Genomic DNA, 20,285 nt, shown 5'->3' with positions numbered 1-20,285 from the left:
AAATCAGTGGTTGTGGTTCGGTCAGTTATTTCAGTACATTGTGTGGGATGGGATCATCCAATGTGTTCAAGTCTGATGCAATCCCCTTACTAAGCACTCTGTGTCTCTCTATTTGACCAGTTAGACTTTTTACCTCATAACCCTAGGCCTAGTAGAGCTTATTCCCTTTGTCCTCAGGATATGATTTTACCGCTTTCTGCTTTTTGATGAGGATTCTTATTCTCTCTCTGAATCAGGATGAGCTCATATAATATTTACCTTTTTGAAAAACATATTTGAGGAATCCCTCAGTTTCAAGGCTGTATAGTAATACAGTGATAACATGTCTGTAGAATGATAACTAGTACAGAACGTTCTATTTTTCATATGTTTTATCAATAGCTGTCACGACTTCCACCGAGGCTGCCTCCCCTCCTTGTTCGGGCAGGTTTCAGCGTTTGTTGTCACCGGCTTACTAGCCACTGCCGCTCCATATATCATCATTCCGTTTGTCTTGTCTTGTCAATTACACACACCTGGTTCATTTCCCTCATTAGTCCGTGTATAAGTGTTCCCTCTGCCCCCTTGTCCTTGTGGGTGATTGTTTATTGTGAGAGTAGTGTAGCTCAGTGGAGCTACTCGTACCTTGTATTGCCAGGGTAGATGGTTTCCCCTGTGCCTGTTTTCTGTTGTCACTATCCAGCGTAATTGTGTACAACGGAATAAACTCTGTATTCGGTGATATACCCTCCTGCGCCTGACTCCTTCTATCACACTCATCACAATAGCTTAGTATCACAATACTATTATCCTCATTATTATCAGCAATTTACTATACCAGGCACACATTTTGGCTATAGAACACCACAGCATATGATTATTCCCAATCCCAATTCTTACAATAGGTTATCACTTACTATACAATTGTAACAAAGAGTATGGCCATGGCCACTCAAACTACAGTACAATAGGAACCAATCCTGGGAAAATCTTTTCAAATGTCATGAGACAGGCTGGAATCTCATTTGTGTGTCCCCAATCCTTTCCAGACTCTTCACCATCCTTATTGAACTTGCTGTTATTCGATAAAGGCCTCTGTATTTGCTGAAGTCATCACTTTAAGACACTGACTCTGGGTTGGCTATACAAATCACTCTATGACACTTGATTGTGTCATTTGAAGTTATGTGGTGCATGTAAATAGTTTAATTACTTGTAGCTATTGATTTGACCATATTAGGGGATTGATGAGAAAAAGGATATAGAATTAACAGTGTTCTATGCTTTTTAGCACAAACATTATGCTTAATCAACAGCCAATATATGCTTGGCAAGTGCTTTACATATCCATTATAATCACTTCTAGGTATTATTAAAGCACTATATTTTATCACTCAAAGCATGTATGATGTGTATATCAGAAATGACAGAAAGAACAACAGAGCAAGGAGAGAGAAAGATGGTGAAATGAGAAAAAGGGCCTCAGGGTACAAATGAGTTTCATGTGGGCCTTCCACTATCTCACTTCTTCTTCTACTCACTCACTCCTCTCTAGCCCTCTCCCTCTCAACTCCCTCTCTATCTCCCCCCTTTGTCTGCTCTGTCACAATCATTAGACCGGTGCAAAGGGAGGGAGACAGCACCATGGCAGGTACGTAGAGATCAAGATTGCTGACAGGCAGCAGAGTAAGTAGGCTAGGCAGACAGACAAGGAGTGGGCGTCAGTCAGAGGAACATTTCAGATCGCCCACCTCATCTCCTTGTCCCTCTTGTTTTGGATTTATGGAACATCAGTGAACAGAATGCGTCTGCGTCCAAGAGATCGAGGAGGACCGTGAATATTTTGAAACTTCTGATACTGCAATCTAAGTGCTCCCCCTCCCTTCTGAGGTATTGAAACTGAAGTCGACAGAATATTTCTGTATTATTCAGAGTATTAATTTTTTTTAGTTTACGTGGTGCCTAAAGCATATGCCAATTATGCTGAATCACTGTTGAGACATCAATAAAGATAATGTTTTTTAGTGGAGAAAATTAGAGGGAAGACTAAATGAAAAATAGAAAACTGTTCATGCAAGGGACAATGTAATTGGATCGGGCAGATCTACAGTGGTAATAAGAGTAATTCATGGCATTACAACAAAAACACAAAATATTGTTGATTAGGCCCAAAATGATATATTTACATAGCCAGGACTGTTTAAACAGTTCACAGCATTCATCATCTTAAACTCATTGCTTATTGTCAAATATATTAACGTTTTAGTCCAGGGGATATGATGAATCTAATGATATAAAAAAAAATGTAATTCTTCAGTTGGAAGAAATTAATCTACCTCTGTAGCCGTGCGTCTTTAAGAACGGCTGAATCAAAGCAAATATTTGAACGTTTGTAATATTCAACACATTTGGGAGACAACTACACTTCATTCAACTTATCATGTCATATATAGATAATTAAAAACTACATTCCCACTCACACTCACTTTGACTAAGCAGGAACCTCAAGTTATCAAATGAATGGGTATTGAATTGGAGGGGTCTGCTGGTTCCACTGTGGGGGGGGGAATCTGTGAGAGGGACAAAGTGAACAGCAATAAAGGAAGATGAGTGAGAGATTTGGATAAGTCTCCCAGGATCCCCCCATTATATGAGCTATTGCTTTCTAAACCCTCATCAGCATTGCAGGGGATTTCCACTGCGGCCCTCTGGCTGTGTCAGGACCACTGCCTCGTCCGTCTCCCAGGAGACCAATATCTTTTTATAGCCCTCCTCCTTGGTACTGTCATTTATTGTTGCATGGCAACAAAGGCCACTTATATTTATGAGGTTTAACAAATTCAGGTGGTAACTCTTTATGTAACAGTGTCATCTATAAATGGTTGGAAAAGGGGATCCTTAGTTAGTCAATCTATAGTAAGTGCAGAGATTTAATATGTCAATACTGAATCATTTGTCTATAAATTATGTACAGATCAATTCATTAGGGCTTACCCTGAAGCCACGAAAATGTGCTTTTTTATAGCCATACTACAAAATGTTGGAACCGAGTTGGTGATGCAGATGTCAGGGGACTAGTGAAACAGTGTCAAACCTTTAACCTTGAGGTCATAAGTTTAATAGGTTAATGTAGAACTATTCATTTTGGGTCATAAAAATAGCTAATTAATGGGTGGATATTTTAACGGATTTCAGGAAATACAGTCAGTTTTATGCATCTGTTCTCTAGGGCCTAATACATCTTGAACATCTCACAGTGTCTTCGGAGTACACAAACAAATAGTAACGTATAATAGGTCACTCTCCACTGTTCAGGTCCAAGATGCAGTTTATTGATCTCAAAGTTATTGTGATTGGTTGCCATGGTAGAATGGTAATGATGTTCGGTCCACTGCAGCTTACTAATAGCTTATTTGAATGACCATTATAGTAGCTAGTTTGCCAGCTTGCTGATGACGTTTTCCTGCACCAAAGTTATGAGACTATGGGACTGTCCTCAGAAATGTCTCTAACTCTGACAGCTTGCACTTGTGTTGCTCACTACTTTCTAACATTTGGCCTACGCGATAACATCATAGCTATAGCAGTCAGCTATTAATCTTGGCAGAACAGCAATTGCCATGGTAACTCAGTGTTATTAGCTAGAATTTTACTACACGAGAGGTATAAATGTAAACCAACATTGTTAGCATCCATTTTGACAAATGTATAAATAAGTAATTCGAATACTTTTATTCAGAACTGGCTGAAAACGGCAGAAAAATATACTTGACGTGCTCTGATCCAATGCAGCACCTTTACAAGGGTACATGTTGACGATTGTATTTTTACGGTGCTGGAACGCTGAAGGCTATTTGTCAATGGTTTCACACGACTACATTTCTCTGACCGACAGGACGTGGTTGAAAGTCAAATGTAAAAGTCACGGTCCTCTGTTGTACTGTATGTCTAAGTCTCACTCTGGTTATGTATTGTTGCAATCCTCACTATAGGAGCCACATTACAATTCCCACCAAGTGGGTTAACCCTATTGGCGTGATGCATAGGGTGTTTGCCTTTCATGCCAGCGACCCGGGTTTGCGTTTCCTGCTCCGCCGTTGGCTACAGTATGTATAGTATTTACAGAAGTTGCAGGGACAGCTTTTTACTCTGGCTGGCTGGCTGGCTGGCACACTAGCATCCAGTTTCTCTACAGTGGCGTGCAAAATTATTCACCCCCCTTGGCATTTTTCCTATTTTGTTGCCTTACAACCTGGAATTAAAATATATTTTTGGGGGGTTTGTATCATTTGATTTACACAACATGCCTACCACTTTGAAAATGCAAAATATTTTTTGGGGTGAAACAAACAAGAAATAAGACAAAAAACGGAAAACTTGAGCGTACATAACTATTCACCCCCCAAAGTCAATACTTTGTAGAGCCACCTTTTGCAGCAATTACAGCTGCACGTCTCTTGGGGTATGTCTCTATAAGCTTGGCACATCTAGCCACTGGAATGTTTTCCCATTCTTCAAGGCAAAACTGCTCCAGCTCCTTGAAGTTGGATGGGTTCCGCTGGTGTACAGCAATCTTTAAGTCATACCACAGATTCTCAATTGGATTGAGGTCTGGGCTTTGACTAGGACTTTCCAAGACATTTACATGTTTCCCCTTAAATCACTCGAGTGTTGCTTTAGCAGTATGCTTAGGGTCATTCTCCTGCTGGAAGGTGAACCTCCGTCCCAGTCTCAAATCTCTGGAAGACTGAAACAGGTTTCCCTCAAGAATTTCTCTGTATTTAGCGCCATCCATCATTCCTTCACTCTGACCAGTTTCCCAGTCCCTGCCGATGAAAAACATCCCCATAGCATGATGATGCCACCACCATGGTTCACTGTGGGGATGGTGTTCTCGGGGTGATGAGAGGTGTTGGGTTTGCGCCAGACATAGTGTTTTCCTTGATGGCCAAAATTTTAGTCTCATCTGACCAGAGTCCCTTCTTCCATATGTTTGGGGAGTCTCAAACATGGCTTTTGGCGAACACCAAACGTGTTTGCTTATTTTTTTCTTTAAGCAATGGCTTTTTTCTGGCCACTCTTCCATAAAGCCCAGCTCTGTGGAGTGTACGGCTTAAAGTGGTCCTATGGACAGATACTCCAATCTCCGCTGTGGAGCTTTGCAGCTCCTTCAGGGTTATCTTTGGTCTCTTTGTTGCCTCTCTGATTAATGCCCTCCTTGCCTGGTCCGTGAGTATTGGTGGGCGGCCTTCTCTTGGCAGGTTTGTTGTGGTACCATATTCTTTCCATTTTATTATAATGGATTTAATGTTGCTCCGTGGGATCTTCAAAGTTTCTGATATTTTTTTATAACCCAACCCTGATCTGTGCTTCTCCACAACTTTGTCCCTGACCTGTTTGGAGAGCTCCTTGGTCTTCATGGTGCCGCTTGCTTGGTGGAGTTGCGGACTCTGGGGCCTTTCAGAAAAGGTGTATATAGACACTGAGATCATGTGACAGATCATGTGACACTTAAATTGCACACAGGTGGACTTTATTTAACTAATTATGTGACTTCTGAAGGTAATTGTTTGCACCAGATCTTATTTAGGGGCTTCATAGCAAAGGGGGTGAATACATATGCACGCACCACTTTTTCGTTATTTATTTTCATTTCACTTCACCAATTTGGACTATTTTGTGTATGTCCATTACATGAAATCCAAATAAAAATCCATTTAAATTACAGGTTGTAATGCAACAAAATTGGAAAAACGCCAAGGGTGATGAATACTTTTGCAAGGCACTGTATAAGCCATATAATATAAGGGTACATCTATGTGTGATTTTTGGTCAAAGTATTGAATAATCAATCCCTCTGCTCAACTAGAAAAGGCTTTATGATTATATGAATGGAAATAATCTTAATCATGTTTTTGAAAAAGTGAAAAGAAAGGTTACTAACGTAATGATATACTGCTATAATTGAACACTTGTAGTCAAGGAAGTTAATAACATCCTCTACAAGTCCTCTGCACTTGAGGTGAACTTCGGATGTGTTCGACAAAGGAGAGAGGCAATTAAAAATTGATAAGACTTGTTTGAGAGGAAACTTTAACGGATGCAGTCATCAGCAGTCAGCAGAACAGAAAACCTCACATTCTTCCAATGAACCACGAAAAAATTAAGTACCAACGGAGTTGCAGTGGATATGAATTCTCACTTGTGCTGCATTCTCTATAAATAACATGTACAGTGACTCATTGCTTCATCTTTAGGATTTTAATACAGTGGATATGTCTCTTAGGATGGCCTTATAAATCGACCCACTTCAATGCTGTGTACTTGACAAATATACTATAGGGAATTGTGTGCCATGAACGTGCCTTAGGTGGAGCTTTTTAGACATAGGGAGGGAGAGAGTAAGTGAATACCATTGGCATGGATGAAGTCAACGTCCCATTGCAATCCCATGCTATTGTAAAGTAAAAGGACCCAGAGGGATTTCTTGCTGCTCTTCCTCTTCCTCAATGATAGTGAGGGTCTCGACATTCTCATATGGAGTGAAGAACATCATACTGTATACTGTACTGTTCTGCGCATCACTTAGAATTGTATTAAAACCTTTACACAAACTGAGCAAAATATAATCAATTTGTCATGATTGTGGTAAATATTCTGACATAATACACAGTTTAAATGGTGTAGATATACTGTACATTGTAACACTGCAAAACACAGAATACTTACGGTAGTACCTGAAATCTCATCTATCTCCACTTTGTGGTTGACCTCAGACCAAGGTCCCTTAGCCAAATCATCAGGCCTGGATTCCTGTATTATCTTTCCTATGGAATTTAAAGCACAATGGCACCTGACCCTTGACTGCCTCCGCTGGCTATCGATCCGGCTCATCCTTAGTAACTAAGGATCCACAGATCTCCTGCTCTTACACCCAGCACAGGCCCAAGGGAGATGAATTATGCTGTGTAAATTGCAGTAGAGCACCTCATCCATACTGCTTTGAGTGAGAGCCAGACCCAAACATCACACTAGCTAAGGATTTCCCAAACTTATGCATAACATTTATCTGAATACAAAACAGGCTTTACTAATATCAACAAGGGCACAGCGCAACGTGTGGGGCTCAATCAATTGTATGCAAATACCTGTGTTCAGCAGTGAGGGTTTTTTCTCAACCCATGGAGCACAGAAAGATGTGTGCGCATACAAATATGGACACATATTTACAGTGTGTCTGTGTTGCAGCATTTCCTATGTTCAGTGGGTTTAATTGATTTAAGTGTTCAGCACGACAAAATAAGCGACCAGAACAGTGACTTTGCAGTCAGCGAGTCTGCTCAACACAGATTCAACATTGACGTCATATGCCACGTAAAGAATTATACAATGTCCAACATAGCCTTACATGTACTGTTACTCTGAAATATGACAACCCTGAACAGCTGAGACCTACTGCCTCAGCTCAGTCATATTGAACTGTTCTGAAGCTAAGACTGTACAGGCGTCAATACAGTGATGAGTGACACAGGCAATCAACACTCCCTCTCCCCAGCGGTCGAAAATTCCCACAGCACTGCATGTGTTCATTATACGGCCCGTCCACATTGCTCAAGTGGGCTAACCCTATCGATCCCGCTCCCCTAACTAGCCACCCGCAGGTAGGGATTTCATTACTAAGACAGTCCCATTGCTCATGCATCACATCACATTGCTTACTGCACCAATCAGAGAGAATTGACCACAGGCCCTCACTGAATTCCTAAACGTTAGATAAATAAAGCCATCAGTCCAGCTCATATTCTGTGAGGAGATAAAAAAAAAGAAACATTGAGGAAACCCAATGATGTACAATGTGTGGCGAGGTCACATCTGACTTACGTAGCTAATCATTGCAGTTTACGGCAACAATCTTTAGTTGTAATTGGTATAGCAAACCTATGAAGCTAGAATTCATGGTTTGACTGAGTGAAAAGCAAATGGGGGAAATTAGTTGGTAAATTCATACCCTTCAAAGGCCAAACATTATACACAAATGTGGGTCTGTTTCTGTAGCGCATGTGTGGAGGTATGAACCATTCCCTTGATGAAGGCTCTTTCTGCTAGTGAATTGAAAAGGTTCATTGCATCACTTAAGACTCTTCATCAACCATCTCCCTGACCACCATCCTCTGATCAAGCCATGAACTGTCCATCTCCATCTTTGGAGGATGCATGCACTCAAAGACTTTGCCTCTTTTGGTTGATCTAGCTAACTATAACTAGGCTACTCATGATGATGTTTTGGTTGACCTAGCTAACTATAACTAGGCTACTCATGATGATGTTTTGGTTGATCTAGCTAACTATAACTAGGCTACTCATGATGATGTATTGTTTTTTTGTTTTTTATAAAGCACTTTGAGATTATGAAAAGCGCAACATACATTTTATAAATTGTTATTATTATCCAATTCAGAGCAGTGGCATGTCTGAGTACCATGTTCATTTCTTGAGCGGAGGTGTGAAATGAGGGCTATCGATTCAAGAGAGGGCGTGCTGTGCTATCAGTGTCAACGTACAGCAGGGGAGAGAGTATCAGGGCAATGGGGAGAATGCAGAGGAACAGTGGTATGTGGTAAGGATGTGGTATGGTGAGCACACAGGCAAGTAAAAATGCACAAACATTCCACACACTACATAGAACCATATATAGAAACAAACACAAAACCTTGGCTGTGATTTCAAACCTTCACAGGGAATGTGTAATTTACACAGCAATTACTTGAGTCCTAAAGGAGGAATATTTTTTATGGAAAAATCTTGTCATCTTCACAGTGGCAAACTTTCAAGCTTGTGTTGCAGTTCCCCTCAGTTCCTTAAAAGGCAAAATAAAAAAGGTTTATACACAGGCAAAGCGATTTAAAACTTCCCCAATTTCTATCATGTTGAGCTGCTACCAATAACACAGCACAAAAATGCCAATCTCAGTGGGGTTTGTATCAGGCATGCATAAAATATGACTTCAATAAAAAGTAGGGTGAGTGAACATATAAAATACAAATTAGAAAATGAGATGAATTAATTTGGTGATTATGACCGTAAGTAGGCTCCCGACCGATCGGGGAAAAGATGGAGTCATGTCATTGTCTAAAATGTACCTGCAACTTGGGGTTAATAGACTTTCAAACTCAGAAAATGACAAATTAGTATTCTATTTACTAAGGTTTCCTCCTTTTCCAACGCACAGTTAGTTGAATAGAAGTACAGAGTATTTGCCAAGGGGAGAGCACCTGATGTCTCTGTAAGCTACTCTTAAGGAAATGTAATTATAGGCCTTAATGTGCTTTATTAATATATCTTACATTCCTGGTGCCCCGTGTGAGGATATTCCACTATCGCACCATATGGTTTGCAAAAATGAGTCAGAATTCATTATCAAAACACCCCGCATGAAAAATTATTACAGTTTACTATAGAATACTATAGTACTTACTGAAATAAACTGTAGTATATTGTAGAATACTATACTCCACACTGTAGTATCCCTCGATCATGTGTAGTACTTACTAAAGCATTTCTTAGTATACTGTAGAATACTATACTACACACATCGTCTGTCCTTGGTTGCAACACTCACTACTGAGTTCCAAACTATCTCTGGAAGCAACGTCAGCACAATAACTGTTCTTCGGGAGCTTCATGAAATGGGTTTCCATGGCTGAGCAGCCGCACACAAGCCTAAGATCACCATGCGCAGTGCCAAGTGTTGGCTGGAGTGGTGTAAAGCTCACCGCCATTGAACTCTGGAGCAGTGGAAACACGTTCTCTGGAGTGAGGAATCACGCTTCACCATCTGGCAGTCCGATAGATGAATCTGGGTTTGGCAGATGCCAGGAGAACGCTACCTGGGGTCTGGGGCTGTTTTTCATGGTTCGGGCTATGCACCTTAGTTCCAGTGAAGAGAAATCTTAACACTACAGCATACAATGACATTCTAGATGATTCTGTGCTTCCAACTTTGTGGCAACAGTTTGGGGGAAGGCCCTTTCCTGTTTCAGCATGACAATGCCACTGTGCACAAAGCGAGGTCCATACAGAAATGGTTTGTTGAGATCAGTGTGGAAGAACTTGACTGGCCTACACAGAGCCCTGACCTCAACCCCATCGAACACATTTTGGGATGAATTGGAATGCCTACTGCAAGCCAGGTCTAATTGCCCAACATCAGTGCCCGGTCTCACTAATGCTCGTGGCTGAATGGAATCAAGTCCCTGCAGCAATTTTCCATCAGCTAGTGGAAAGCCTTCCCAAAAGAGTGGAGGCTGCAGCAATTGTCCATGTAGTGTACCACGGCTAAGGGCTGTAGCCGTGGTATATTGGCCATATACCACACCCCCTCGGGCCTTATTGCTTAAGTATACTATAGTAGTTTGTGGGACTAGCTGGAATATATCCAATAAACAGATATTTTGAAAAGTTTGTAAAACACTGGAAGATTGGAGTATTGGTAAAGCATCTTATGATGCAAACAAATTATCATTAATAACAGATGTATTCTGTAGAGGAGACAGCCCAGAGTTAATCCATCTGTAAGAATCTCTTTTCAGCACACACCCACTGCAAACTACACAACAGACGTTAGAAAAGCCTTCAATCTTCATTTAAAACACAAAGATCCATCCTGAAAGGACCACATGTATAGCCTACAAATCAGCATTATAGACTAACAACTCACTGACACCCTCCCTAAAGGCAACAGCGAGAATATGGCCTAGCATTGGAATTGCCAGGTGTGATCTTTCTCGAAATGTGCTGCAGCACTATTTGTCCAGTTTGTTTAATCCTTATGCAAAACAGTGTATGTTATTCATGCCGTGGCTCGTATCAGACAGCATCTCTGAATCCAGGGCTTGATTAACTGAATAACCTGTGTATAGAGGAGGGAGATGGCTGCAGGGATGCACTCAGGGCTTCTGCATAAACAGATGTGGGCTCTGACTTCCTCCACTATGGATCTTCACCTAATAAGAAATGCTGAGAATGTGAGCGGTAACACATTCAGCCACTGATGTCAGTAAACATTAGCAAACTCAAGAATGATGGAATATGTATTTGATTATGTCTGGAAATGCTGTACAACTGGAAATATACATTTGGCAGGTATACATGCAAGCACACACATACACAAATTCAAAAAGCATGTCTGAATCTGTCCTGAATAAAAAAATCAATCCGGCCTCCAAACCTTCCATCCAAATTGCTTTCACACCAATAACCCTTGACCACAACTACCAGACCCTTTCGGATACTTTTCCATATATGGGATTTATTGGACTGAGAATAATAGGATATGAACTAAGGACAAGCCATTTAGGAGAAGGAACACATAACTAAGGTCGTTGAGGGTGACAAATGTGGAACACTTAAGAGGTTATTAAGGGTCATCGTCATGACAACTCATTAGACATCTTTTACAAGAGGCCTTTTACCCACGCTTCAACACAACATGCAATAACATCATGGAGTTATCTAACTTATGGTCAACACAAGACAAAATAACAGCATGGTCAACTTCAAATAAAAAGAGAAGCTTGACATTGTTAGTTTGGCCCAAATATCTGGGATGCATATTTAATAGGGATGAACATAATCTCCATATCAATGACATTAATTTCAAATGACAGCCTCTGCTTTGGCGTCCCTCCATCAGTTTGCTGAGGTCATCAAAGCATTGTAGGATGTTGATGGTAGAATGGCAGATTGAACACACTTCAAAACATCTGCAACAACGAGGAGGTATGGAAACACTATAGATACAGGATCTTAATTTGAGCCAGTTTGCTACAGCAGGAAAATAATCCATGAAATGTTAATTATTGTGTAGATTATAATTAATGTTCATTTTTGTATGGGTTGTTGATACATTTTTCAAAGGGAAAATCAAGTCTGAAATTTCAAAGTGGAAAATTACAAAACTTCAGAAGCCTTTTTAAACCTCAAATACACTACAAGTTATCCTGCAACAGGGAGACCAAATTAAGATCCTACATCTGTAGCTATTATTATCATCATCAACTGCTCTTCAGCCAGAGCTTGAGTGGTACCATTAGTATGATCAGATAATGATAAAAGTACTTTATTGGTATTGGTAGCAAGACCATGCACTTAAAGCTCTTTAATATCATTTGAATCATAGGGGCTAACATTTTCCACTCTGTGCTGGCTGCTTGTTATCAGGAGGCCAGTCATGGGTTGATTAGTAATTACATAATTGCCGATTCTGAGGAGCTCTTGTTCATTTGGAAATGCAATCATCATTATAGAGATAATAACTATCTGTAGAGAGACCTTTTATGATGAGACAGAGGCTTAACAGATTAATATTGAACACAAGCATGAAGTTCATATTGGAGTTGTGGCAGAGGTCATTCTCAGATGTCATAGATCGTGATGTGTTTGACATCACTCAGGGCCCTATTCAATCTAATAATGATTTACGGGATAAAACTGCAAAATAACTTTCTTGCAGGACCCTCACTATTACAGTAATTACCAGTAAGCCTTGAAGTTGTCCCAAACATACACACACAGTGCATTCGGAAATTATTCAGAACCTTTGACTTTTTCCACATTGTTACGCTACAGCCTTATTCTAAAATTGATTAAATTAACATTTTCCCCCATCAATCTACACACAATACCCCATAATGACAAAGCAAAAACAGGTTTATAGAAATGTTTGCAAATGTATAACAAAAAAATTATTTTTTAAAACTCCTTATTTACATAGGTATACAGACCCTTTGTTATGAGACTAAAATATTGAGCTCAGGTGCATCCGGTTTACATTGATCATCCTTGAGATGTTTCTACAACTTGGAGTCTACCTGTGGTAAATTCAATTGATTGGACATGATTTGGCACAAACCTGTCTATATAAGGTCCCACAGTTGACAGTGCAAAAACCAAGCCATGAGATTGAAGGAATTGTCCGTAGAGCTCCGAGACGACAGGATTGTGTCAAGACACAGATCTGAGGAAGCATACCAAAACAATTCTGCTGCATTGAAGGTCCCCAAGAACACAGTTGACTCCATCATTCTTAAATGGAAGAAGTTTGGAACCATCTAGATTCTTCCTAGAGCTGGTCGCCCGGCCAAACTGAGCAATCGGGGGAGAAGGGCCTTGGCAGGAAGGTGACCAAGAACCCAATGGTCACTCTGATAGAGCTCCAGAGATGGGAGGGAAAATGGAGATGGGAAAACCTTCCAGAAGGACAATCATCTCTGCAGCACTCCACCAAGCAGGCCTTTATGGTAGAGTGGCCAGACGGAAGCCACTCCTTAGTAAAAGGCACATGAAGGCCCGCTTGGAGTTTGCCAAAAGGCACCTAAAGACTCTCAGGCCATGAGAAACAAGATTCTCTGGTCTGATGAAATCAAGATTGAACTCTTTGGCCTGAATGCCAAGTGTCATGTCTGAAGGAAACCTGGCACCATCCCTACGGTGAAGCATGGTGGTGGCAGAATCATGCTGCGGGGATGTTTTTCAGAGGCAGGGACTGGGAGACTAGTCAGGATCAAGGGAAAGATGAACGGAGCAAAGTACAATGAGAGATCCTTGATGAAAACCTGCTCCAGAGCGCTCAGGACCTCAGACTGGGGTGAATGTTCACCTTCCAACAGGACAATGACCCTAAGCACACAGCCAAGACAACGCAGGAATGGCTTCGGGACAAGTCTCTGAATGTCTTTGAGTGGCCCAGCCAGAGCCCGGACTTGAACCGGATCTAACATCTCTGGAGAGACCTGAAAATAGCTTTGCAGCGACGCTCCCCATCCAACCTGACAGAGCTTGAGAGGTTCTGCAGAGAAGAATGGGAGAAACTCCCCAAATACAGGTGTGCCAAGCTTGTAGCGTCATAACCAAGAAGACTCAAGGCTATAATCACTGCCAAAGGTGCGTCAACAAAGTACTGAGTAAAGGTTCTGAATACTTATGTAAATGTGATATTACATTTTTTTATTATAAAAACATTTGCAACAATTTATAAAAACCTGTTTTTGCTTTGTCATTATGGGGATATTGTGTGTAGTTTGATGAGGGAAAAAAAAACAATTTTATCAATTTTAGAATATGGCTGTAACGTAACAAAATGTGAAAAAAGTTAAGGGACTGAATACTTTCCAAATGCACTGTATACTGTATAATAGCCAGAAACTTTGCATAAAATGGTTATACCGTCACATGTTTGTCTAAAACAAAGTCTCATTCAATAGAGATAGATATAATATCTCAATAGAGATACCAGTAATGGAAATATAAAGTCCTCTACTACACTGAATAGGTCAACACAATAATATAAGAATTACTTATGTTTTATTAATTCCTATCATGAATTTAATTCCAATTCACTAATTAAAAACCCTACAATGTGAAAAAATGTGAGTTCAGCAGGTCTGTGTTTGAGTGATAAGGTGACAAAATGTTAAATGCACATTTAGAAATTGGACACCAGGTCCTCACCATGCAACAAACCAGCCTTGTTTACATTCCACTTTTAGTCTGATTGGCTGAATGTGTTTTTAACAGAATGCACAGCTAGAAAATGTAAAGACTAAAGGGGTATAATATACAGTCAAGCTTTTACTGGTTGTTTAATAAGGACTGGCGTATATGAGCAGCACAGATTGGCAGTAGTGTGCCCTGGGGACTCGCCTATGTATTCACCCTGACACAGACTAATACACACAGCAAAGGATTGTTACCAAGTAGTAATTATTTAAAAGCCTGAACAGTTCCATGATTGGTAACACACATTTTAGAAAATTGGATCATGCCCTGGAATCAATATTATATAGACAGTATCAGTCAATACTAGAGAATGCCCCAAACATGCAGGCCTGCTAGCTTATTATTGAAGTAGGCGGAGAGAGTAAGATAATAACAGTAGTACAATTGCATTATTTTCTGCTGTATTGTCTCGGTGTCAATGTATCATGACCAGTTACATAAAGTTCCCCTTGGTTAGAAAAATACATTGTACTTGCACTGTGACATTGTACATTTTGGGCACATTTTAATTAATAAAACAATATTTACCGTTTTTGTAAAAAGTAAATGGATCCAACTCAAACATTCCTTTAGGGCAGGACAAATATTTATCCAAAACATGGAAGCATTGTTATCAGTTTCCACTGAATATGGCCCAAAGACTCCAACAATTCCATTCAAATTTGGTTCCATAGCAATGTCTTTCTCTCATAATTTGTCATAGAGCTCTCTAAAAGAGACCTAAGTCTGAATCACTCTTAACGACAGCCTCCTATAAGACAAAAGTAGTAAGGAAGATATCCATATCTCTATGACACCTGGCCTCTGACCCTTCAGCCTCAGTTAGCAGTGACTGAACCTAAGCCTAGTACGATCTAAGGTCTATAATGAGAGTCCCCAGCTAGGGAGTAGTAGACTGCTGAGAGGGGTTAGGGCTGAAGCAGCACCTTTAATGTGTAGAAATGGGTCTGGGATTGGAAAGAGCACAGAGGGACTTCAATGCAAAGGCTTTAGTGATGCTTGAAGCTCACTCGTCTCCAATCTTTTTCTCACTCACATCCCAGTCCATTGTTTTCTCTCCTGCTCTCTCACCTCTCTCCCCATTTATCTTCTAGTCTCTCTCTCTCTCTCTCTCTCTCTCTCTCTCTCTCTCTCTCTCTCTCTCTCTCTCTCTCTCTCTCTCTCTCTCTCTCTCTCTCTCTCTCTCTCTCTTCTAGCACATCTCTCTCTCTCTCCCTCGCTCTCTTTTCAGGTATTATAATGAGAAACTCTCCAGTGTCCTTTTCTGTACAAGGCTCTTGAGAGGGTCTTTGAGAGGATTCTATAGCTAGAAAGATCCCCACTGCGAGTGAGAGCCCCCTGCTAGGTTTTACAAAGTCAAATGTAACAAATAACTACATATCTCTCCAAAACTCTTGAGCGTGCCGTCTTTAGCCAACTCTCTTGCTATCTCTCTCAGAATGACCTTCTTGATCCAAACCAGTCAGGTTTCAAGACTGGTCATTCAACTGAGACTGCTCTTCTCTGTGTCACGGAGGCCCTCCGCACTGCTAAAGCTAACTCTCTCTCCTCTGCTCTTGTCCTTCTAGACCTGTCTGCTGCCTTTGATACTGTGAACCATCAGATCCTCCTCTCCACCCTCTCCGAGTTGGGCATCTCCGGCGCGGCTCACTCCTGGATTGCGTCCTACCTGACAGGTCGCTCCTACCAAGTGGCGTGGTGAGAATCTGTCTCCGCACCACGTGCTCTCACCACTGGTGTCCCCCAGGGCTCAGTTCTAGGCCCTCTCCTATTCTCGCTATACACCAAGTCATTTGGCTCTGTCATATCCTCACATGGCCTCTCCTATCATTGCTACGCAGACGACACACAATTAATCTTCTCCTTTCCCCCTTCTGATAACCAGGTGGCGAATCGCATCTCTGCATGTCTGGCAGACATATCAGTGTGGATGACGGATCACCACCTCAAGCTGAACCTCGGCAAGACGGAGCTGCTCTTCCTCCCGGGGAAGGACTGCCCATTCCATGATCTCGCCATCATGGTTGACAACTCTGTTGTGTCCTCCTCCCAGAGTGCAAAGAGCCTTGGCGTGACCCTGGACAACACCCTGTCGTTCTCCGCTAACATCAAGGCGGTGACCCGATCCTGTAGGTTCATGCTCTACAACATTCGGAGAGTACGACCCTGCCTTACACAGGAAGCGGCACAGGTCCTAATCCAGGCACTTGTCATCTACCGTCTGGCTCCCTGCCTGTGCCATTAAACCCCTACAACTCATCCAGAAGGCCGCAGCCTGTCTGGTGTTCAACCTTCCCAAGTTCTCTCACGTCACCCCGCTCCTCTGCACACTCCACTGGCTTCCAGTTGAAGCTCGCATCTGCTACAAGACCATGGTGCTTGCCTACGGAGCTGTGAGGGGAACGGCACCTCCGTACCTTCAGGCTCTGATTAGTCCCTACACCCAAACGAGGGCATTGCGTTCATCCACCTCTGGCCTGCTGGCCCCCCTACCTCTGCGGAAGCACAGTTCCCGCTCAGCCCAGTCAAAACTGTTCGCTGCTCTGGCACCCCAATGGTGGAACAAGCTCCCTCACGACGCCAGGACAGCGGAGTCACTCACCACCTTCTGGAGACACTTGAAACCCCACCTCTTTAAGGAATACCTGGGATAGGATAAAGTAATCATTCTACCCCCCTTACCCCCAAAAAAAAAAAAAAAAATATTGTAAAGTGGTTATCCCACTGGCTATAAGGTGAATGCACCAATTTGTAAGTCGCTCTGGATAAGAGCGTCTGCTAAATGACGTAAATGTAAATGTAAATGTAAAAAGTTGTACAAATGTTGCATTTGTGATGTCAATATAAACTATATATGAATTAAAACTGAGAACAGTAATATTTTACACACACAAAGGTACTCATAAGCAATCATTTCTGATAAAACATTCGTGTATATAGTGTTTTGTAAATAAACTTCACACACACTCATGACAACTAATTTGAATAATTTAATCTTGGGCCTCATGTTGTTTTTCTGGTTCCTTCAATAGATCATTGCCATGGCTCTCACCTCTAACATAATATTTCATAATATAATATTTGATGTTGTGAGGGGCTGTCATAATTGTCAGCCATCCCCTCTGTTCTCCAGGTTTACTATCCGAAATAAAGCACAGGCCCAGCCTTAAATCAATTGGAGGATATTAAATCTGTCTCATCAGAAAACATCAAAGACATAATTGAGGAAATTCTTCAGGCACTGTCAGCAACCAAGATGTTTTTCTCCCTTTGCACCTGGGTCGTTCCACGAAATGAGTGCCTTAAGTAGAAATTATGCACCAATATTGAATTTTAAAAGCCTGTTATATTAAAGTGCCCTTTAACGTAGACCACATGGATATTGGAATTCAGTCAGTCAGATTTTTCATATGAATAAAGACTTGCTAAAGTGCCAAAATTCTGCATTTTGACATGCCCCTCTGTGCACCCTTTGACTTCTTGGAAGATTTTAACCCACTTAACCCCAACATTTCTCCATGTTTTCACCATCATTGTAAAGCCCTAGTTATTTTGTTTCTTTGATAAATAATAATCTTCAGAAATGATTTTATTTCATGTGATTAGTGATTCATTTACGTCTGTCCCTCATTTTGAGTTCAACCCTGTTACGTGAACGGAACTCTGGATTTAATACAGTGAAACTATTCCTTTGTAAAATATTTTTTTCAAAAGAAACATTGAACATCTAATACTCATATCATAGTGAAAAAGCAGTAGAGCTGGTTCTACTCTTTTTCTGGTGTTTTGTGGTGGAAAACCGAGCAGGTCAAGCATAACACATCAACCCTGTTTGTGAAGCTTGCTTTCAATTGCCAATCCCCGTTGCGCACAACAAGCTTTCTGTCACAAGGGGATTTATGGCTGATTTAAAGATGAACTCATCAACCCTGTTATTTTATTCAAAATCAATCAAATCGTATTTTGCAGATGTTATTGCAGGTGTAGCGAAATGCTTATGTTTCTAGCTCCAACAATACCTAGCAATATATTTAAATCCCTTTACTTAAATAAGTATTTGACCACTCTGCAAAACATTACTTAGTACTTGGTGGCAAAACCCTTGTTGGCAATCACAGAGGTCAGACGTTTCTTGTAGTTGGCCATCAGGTTTGCACACATCTCAGGAGGGATTTTGTCCCACTCCTCTTTGCAGATCTTCTCCAAGTCATTAAGGTTTCGAGGCTGACGTTTGAAAACTCGAACCTTCAGCTCCCTCCACAGATTTTCTATGGGATTAAGGTCTGGAGACTGGCTAGGCCACTCCAGGACCTTAATGTGCTTCTTCTTGAGCCACTCCTTTGTTGCCTTGGCTGTGTGTTTTGGGTCATTGCCAGGCTGGAATACCCATCCACGACCCATTTTCAATGCCCTGGCTGAGGGAAGGAAGTTCTCACCCAAGATTTGATGGTACATGGCCCCGTCCATCGTCCCTTTGATGCGGTAAAGTTGTCCTGTCCCCTTAGCAGAAAAACACCCCCAAAGCATAATGTTTCCACCTCCATGTTTGACGGTGGGGATGGTGTTCTTGGGGTCATAGGCAGCATTCCTCCTCCTCCAAACACGGCAAGTTGAGTTGATGCCAAAGAGCTCAATTTTGGTCTCATCTGACCACAACACTTTCACCCAGTTCTCCTCTGAATCATTCAGATGTTCATTGGCAAACTTCAGACGGCCCTGTATATGTGCTTTCTTGAGCAGGGGGACCTTGCGAGTGCTGCAGGATTACAGTCCTTCACGGCGTAATGTGTTACCAATTGTTTTCTTGGTGACTATGGTCCCAGCTGCCTTGAGATCATTGACAAGATCCTCCCGTGTAGTTCTGGGCTGATTCCTCACCGTTCTTATGATCATTGCAACTCCACGATGTGAGATCTTGCATGGAGCCCCAGGCTGAGGGAGATTGACAGTTATTTTGTGTTTCTTCCATTTGCGAATAATCGCACCAACTGTTGTCACCTTCTCACCAAGCTGCTTGGCGATGGTCTTGTAGCCCATTCCTTTGTTGTTATTCTGTCTCTCACTGCTCAAATAAACCTACCATTAAAATTATAGATGGATCATTTCTTTGTCAGTGGGCAAATGTACAAAATCAGCAGGGGATCAAATACTTTTTTCCCTCACTGTAAATAGAATCACTGTAAATAGAAAAGGTGTGTACAGCAGTTGTTTATTTGGCACTTAATAGGCACTTACTGTAGCATTTTTTTATTTAACCTCTTGAGATAGGAAAACATGTTTTTTTATGAAGCTGAACATGTGCTCTTTATGACAGAATGTTAAATGTATTTGACCAAGTTACACTTCTCAAAAGGCACTGAAATTGGTGGAAAGACCCACCTATGGTAGTCGAAGAGAAATGCAGTGCTTCATTTCAAAGAGAGAAACAGCCGTATGAAACATCTAATTATATGGTATTCTGCCACTTATTTAATATACACAGAGTGCTTTTTCCATGACATAGACTGACCAGGGGGGTGGGGGGTGCAACTCAATATTAGGAAGGTGTTTTGTACACAATGTATAGCCAACATTTTTTTTTATTTTTTTTATTTTTTTATATTATTTATTTATTTATTTTTTGTTTTATTTTTGTTTTATTTTATTTTTATTTTTTTTATAATATGTTTATTATTTTCCAATAAAAATAAAGTAAAAGAGACAGCAATACAAACAATGACATTCATTGTACTGTTGGATGGGATGGCCAG

Source organism: Coregonus clupeaformis, chromosome 37, assembly GCF_020615455.1.
Source record: "Coregonus clupeaformis isolate EN_2021a chromosome 37, ASM2061545v1, whole genome shotgun sequence".
Taxonomy (NCBI): Eukaryota; Metazoa; Chordata; class Actinopteri; order Salmoniformes; family Salmonidae; genus Coregonus; species Coregonus clupeaformis.
The sequence above is the reverse complement of the archived record's forward strand: the minus strand, read 5'-3'. Positions refer to the sequence as shown.